The following is a 6,451-nucleotide window of genomic DNA, read 5'->3' as shown; positions in this document are numbered from 1 at the left end:
CATATGGCCATATGATAGCCTTTTGTATAAGACTCTTTGGTACTATATTGCTCTACGTTTCCTTCCGGGTCTTTGGAACATAGGTTACGTTTAACTCAATTCCCACTTTGAGCAGTGCAAAATGTGCACTTGTTTTATGTCTGAAATTGGTCATTATTTTGCAAAAATATTCCCAGTTTCCCATAAATCTGCCTGCCTCTGCAAGGAAAGTATGACACATACATAGAGCAATGTAGTACTGGAGAGTCTTATGCAAAGGCTAGCCTTATATGCAAATGCTTGTGGCAAAAATTCAGCTACCTTTCTGAGCAATTTGTTCATTCTGGACAATGTTGTTGAAGTTTTGGCAACACCGTCTTCCATCAGATCAATTTGTCTTAGATGTAGACCCTGAGAAAACCTTGAAAGAAAATCATTTTGATTAGTTAAAAACAATAACCAAAATTTAATGACGTAGACAGAGATAAATATTCCTTTAAACAGTAATACATGTCATTTTGAAAAAGTACATAATTCTTGTAAGTTATTTTAGATTTTAATAGCTAGATCTTTGTTGCTTTAGTTTAGATAATCAAAGTCATCAATAAACATTTTAAAAACGATGAGAAAAATAGAGTAGCCTAGATGGAATTTCATTTCAAACTTCTATAACATACTACTGTGGAAAGCTGAACATTAAATCCTGAATAGGGTGAGTTATTTTCCTACTTTTGGGAGAGGACCTTGGTGAGCATTTGCAGCGTGAGTTGCAAATTCTGCTTGGAGGAATTCAACTGCCCCTGTTACTTAGCCCCCAGTCTTCCCTAACGTAACAATTACTGTAATGAAACCACATTAACTAGCTATGTTATCGTTACATACATGTAGCTGTTAGGACCTTGCTACTATACGTCACCTGTATATGTATTCCATCCACTTAACCAGGGGAATCCTAGAGTTATTAAACAGCGATCCATTGCGAATGGAGAATGTAATTCTACGATGCGTGTTTCTTCGACACGTCCTGAGACAACGGTGAAAAATATTAGCAAATCAAAGTAGTAAGCTGTCTAAAATTACGTTAACATTAGCTATCCCGACAATAGATTAAACTGGGTGCCTAACGTTGCTTACCATATATATCCATCACGTACGTTGTGGGCTGAAAGTCGCATCTTTTTCCCACAGCAGCGACAACTTGGTGCTTTGCAAAGCAAGCCCCTCTTCTGTAGCCATTTGGTTATTAATTTTCTGTTTTCCACCGTTGCATCGACGTATTGCGTTATTTAATGTCCTTGAATACATAGCTAACCATGTAGATACCGCCATAAATGATGGTGCTCGCTGACCAATTTGAATTTTTTGGCGCCTTGCTAGTAACTGGCTGTCTACAACGAAACGTCACATGAAGGTTTGTAAGCTTTGATTGACCTGTTGCATGAACCAACGCCAACTTTACCATCACTAGCTAGAGAAAGTCAGCCAGGACTCAGGAGAAGTTAGACAGCAAACAGGTAGCTTATTTGCTTGCCCATCCCCTTGCAAATTGCAATCCTCTTACCTTCATCCATACTTTTTACTCGTCGATAGCGAATTTTTCCACAGTATGCCACGACGAAGGAAAGTGGCTTCTTGGAGAAGGAACTGCCCCCAACGCAGCGCGAACCGACACCACGGACCTCTTGGACGAAGGTAACATAGCTAGCTAACATGTCAGCTCTTATCACCTAATGTCAGCTAGTAGTAGTTACTACCATGATGATTCTGTTAGCTAGTTAGCCTACACAGTATGTGCTATGTAATATTATCTAGCAAACGTTAGCTGTCAGTCCATCTTTGGTATAATATTGTCAGGTGCTGAAACGTTGCAGCAGTTTGTCTGTATTTGTCAGACAGTAATATTAATATTTTATGTTTTTACAGAACAAGCTGATGCGGTCCAACAAATTGATGAAGAACACCAGGGTAAAGAAGGTAACCAGAACTATTAACTATAACGTTATGGTCCTAATGTTAGCTATTCTTGCTACTTTTAGTCCATTCTTATTTTATTTTGCTATTAGCTAGCTAACATTAGGTACTTTTAATTGAAAGACATTAAACAGTGGGGTTTTGTCATTTTTGTTTGGATAGCTAACTATAAGTAAAAAAGAAAACTGTTGGTGACTGTTTATCATGTGATGCACCACAGCCCATTCAGAGGAGGAAAAATGTATCCAGATAGGCTATGGGTGAAATTTTAAATTATTATGCTATGATACAAATGTAGTTATTTTTCCACAGCAGACTGCGACAATAACCTTTCTGTTATTACAGTGGCATTTCCAGAAGCAGGTGAGTTTGCATTTACTTAATGGGGAATTAAACAGAATGAGTGCATTTTGAATTTGAGATAAGCTGCTCTAGCTGAGACCTTATACAGACTAGGGCTCTGATTAAAGCAAACCTATGGTAACTTCAGCCATATGTAGCCTCCTCGGGGTTACCCATATTGATGTGAGCAGCTAGCTTGTTTCAGATCAAGTGAAATCCGCACCATTTTTCTGTGTTCACCGTAGGGCTGGGTGAGATACCGAAAACTTACTAAAACCAGCATTATGAAGCTCTCACCGACCTAATTTTTAAAATGTCAGTATGTCAACATTCATTTTGTGCAAGCACATTTTCATCTGTGTCCCTTTAACCAAAACTACAACACCCAATCACACTCGTTCCACTGTGCATAAATGGGGAAATAAATACTTGGTATGGCACTGATGGCCACCCTTTGGCCATATTACACAAGGAAAACCCATTGTGTTGTGGTACATCATGTTTGAAACAGAAGAAATGTTTGTACTGTTTGGGCATATGAAAATTATGTAATAGAACTGTTGATCTATTACTTGTTCATGAAAAAAAAAAATCTGGTGATGATCTTACATTGATTTTAAAGGACAGGATGATGAGTCTTCCTCCTTGGGGGAAAAAGACAAGCTGATGTTGGCTCATGGCTCAGAAAATAAAGGCACTTGAAGAGGAACAAGATTTTCTCCATCAAACTGTCACAAAACTGTCAAGTAAGAAAAATTTAGCTTTTTAGCTCTTATCAACTTGTTTTATTAAAGAATTTAGAAATTACTGAACAAGATGAATTTTTTAACTAGCCGACACACCAAGCTAGTATTAACTCCTGCATTAACTTATACTGAGTTCACATATGAGTGTGAGACCACGAAGAGAGGAGGGGGTGGGTTAACCCTTCTATTGTGTTAACTGTGTTGGTAGCAGCCAGTGCTGTGGGCAGAAACTAGTAGATTAAGGTCACTCAGTTAATCGCTCATGGACAGTTTAAACAGTGGATCAAATTTGACCCAAACAAGATTCTTCTTGGAATCTACACCCCTTTCTCTCTCTTTCTCTAGCATCTGTCCCACTACGGGAACTTCTTCTCACAGTATGGGCTTCTCTCTCTCCCTCCCTCCCTCCCTCTCTGGCACTCCTCCCCCTACAGGAGCTAACTGTATGGTTTTCAATGGATAATAAGTTAGTTATGAAGTAAAACAAGCCATTTTCTAACACAATAGGAAGGTAGACAGGACATTAACTAAAACAGACTACAAGTAATATATAGTGGTAACTATAGTGGTATAGTTTTCATTATTCCCAAACCCAATGTAGTAATGGTTGCAGCGGCCTGCCAATACTATCAGACTCCTTTATTGATGTATTTAGTAGGTAGTCTTAACAAGAATCAAGTGGCTGGAGAAGATTATATTAATATAAGGGAAAAACTAGGATTGCCTCATATATTGTATTGGACATATCATTAATGGATATGACTATACCTTAAATGTATATGGCCAAGAATGCCTATCTTTGGACTGAAGGTCATGACTCATAAATAAAAATCAAACACAGTATTGCAAGTGCAAACAGCTCAAAATGTGTAATTGTTTTCTTAGACAGAAGGGCAAAAAAGGAAGTAAAGAAAATCTTGGACACGAGCACCGACAGCAGCACCAGTGACACTGATGAGGAGTCCCTGACTTCTTCCTTCTCTTCAGAGTCATCCGATGGTGACATTCCTCAGAAGAGGAGAAGAGGTCACAAAAAGAAGACTAAGAGGGCTAGCAGGTCAAAAATCTACAGCTCACGTGGTAAGCACATATGATGTTTTTGGATCTCATTTTTCTGTTCTATAGACCAACCAGAGACTTCGAAATTCAACCAATTTGCAATGCTGGTAAAATTGTCTTTCAAATGAGAAGAGAGGAAATGATTAGAAGTAGTGCATTGTTTCACTTCTGACCATGGTAAAATATGATCATTGATGTTGATTTCTCAACTAGATAAGCTATGATTGTTCTCATGAAATGTGACAATTTCTTTAATGTTAATGGGTAACATTCTTGCAATCACCAGCTATTTGTTTGTAGTTTTGATGCATTCAATGAGTTGAAGTGTAAATAGGCATTGGATTTGGAAGCAATACTGTTATTGTGATTTTGTTATTTTAAATAAAATGTATTTTATTTCCAACAATGTCAGTATGTTAAAAACATTTAATTTCACAGTGGCAGAGTTTTTGTTTCAGAAAAATGGGCAGTCTAAAGGACCTCCTGGCTGTTCTAGTGTTAACCCAGCTGCAGGTACACTGACGTTTTACCTTAGAATCTATTACACCATTGTGTGTATTGTGGCTTAATAAACATCATTGTTTATCTTTACTGCATTTTTTTCTCTTTTTTTGCAGTCCTCTATACTTGCTGAAAAGTAATCATGGTTTAATACTTGATGGTTTTAAAACTTTTAAACTTTTAATGAAACTTTTATTTGTTTTAAGTGGACAGTTCCTGTGGAATTATTGCAGGACAGTTGGTATCAGAATATGTGACCTTGGAGAAGGAACACTGCCTTCAGCATTGCCCCTCCCTGGAGGTCACCCCAGAACCTTTGTGCACTATGTTGCTTTTTCATAGTCATGCCACGTTCTCCTATTGTTTCACAGTCACGCCACCTTCGCTTATTGTATCTTCTCCCTCTGGCATGCCCCTGCGGCGTCAGCACATTTTTGCCTCCTTTTAACATATGCATCCCACCGTAGTTTTATATTATCTTTTAGGAGTCACACATCTAAAGTATAAGAGCTGGTAGCCTGCTTTAGTCTAGCTGACATCTAATGCTTGTGAACTGTACATGGGTTTACTGCAGTTTGTCATAGCTACCCATCATAATGCTGAGCTAGTGGCCCCCCTTTTTGCAGGGTTCAATACTTCTTTTTTCTGCATGGCTGTTCTCGCACTGGCAGGCCTTACTTTGTAGCCTGTGTGTAGTTAATGATACACGATGGCGTCAGTTTGGTGTCATGGGATCTTACTGCTACATGCCTTCTCACAGTCTGGTGCACAGCAGGTCTTACTTTGTAACTTATGGTACATGGATATCTGTGTGCCTTCTTGTGGTCTATAGCGCCACTGTCAAGCCAGAACTTTTAAGATTATTTAACCTTTTTAAAAAATCATCCAGCCATGGGCCTGGACATAATGGTAACATTTCACACATATATACTTAAAAATAAATTAGAACCTGTACTATTTAGTTATTTAAAAAATCACCCAGGTGTGGAGTTGGAAATAATGGGAAAATTCTAGAAGTACTATGTTTAAAAAAATAATTAATGATTATGGAATCTGTGGGGCTTTCCAGGCGGGGTGAATGCAGCGGGTCAGGAGATAATGGTGTATCAATTGTGGATGGTGAGATCTTGAAGGGGGAGCCTGGGAGGAGCTGGAAATTAGGGGCTGGAATAGGAAGAGTGGGGAAAAAGCATAAAAGAGGGATGCAGACCAGGGGAGGGGCAGAATGCTTGGGGATAGGCTTGTGAATGCATTGTAACCTGTTGCTCCGTGGACCAACCTGGTTTACTGTATGTGATTGATCACCATATGCAATAAACCAAAACCTTAACTTACATCAGACTCTGTAAGAACTTATTATTTCCAGAAGACACCGAAGTGTGGAGGAAGACCCTCAGTCCACCTGGCCCAGACCAGGGGGAAAGCCACCACACTCGTCAGCTACTTTTTATCATACACGGTAGGCAAGCAAGCCACTTTTAATCATAGCCCACTACAGGCAAGCGAGCTACTTTTTAGCATACATGGACTGGCCAGATATATGGTAGGCTTGCTAGCTATCTAGATAGCCTGCCATCTGCAGGCTAACTAGGAATATTTTAAAATATTTTTAAATGCTTCTCACTGCAAATATTAATATATGAGATTAATTTAGATTAATTAATCACAAAGCATAATTAATTCGATTAATTTTGGACCTATTTTAGACTCAATGTAGTGACATATTTCAGCCGCTGGTGGGGGGCGGCGGGCAGCTACACCTGCACTACCTGCAGCTACACTTGCACTATGAATCCTGCAGCTACACTTGATAAACACATCAATTTAAAATTTTCAGCAATGCATATATTTTA

At 38.8% G+C, this 6,451-nt stretch overlaps 1 pseudogene; it reads left to right on the top strand.

Moving 5' to 3' along the window:
* Nucleotides 1-2,206: 2,206 nt before the first annotated feature.
* Nucleotides 2,207-6,451, top strand: part of LOC118782315 — a 244,529-nt pseudogene continuing 240,284 nt past the window's right edge.

This window comes from Megalops cyprinoides, chromosome 8 (genome assembly GCF_013368585.1).
Source record: "Megalops cyprinoides isolate fMegCyp1 chromosome 8, fMegCyp1.pri, whole genome shotgun sequence".
Lineage (NCBI taxonomy): Eukaryota > Metazoa > Chordata > Actinopteri > Elopiformes > Megalopidae > Megalops > Megalops cyprinoides.
This window is presented reverse-complemented; position numbering and strand designations above follow the sequence as displayed.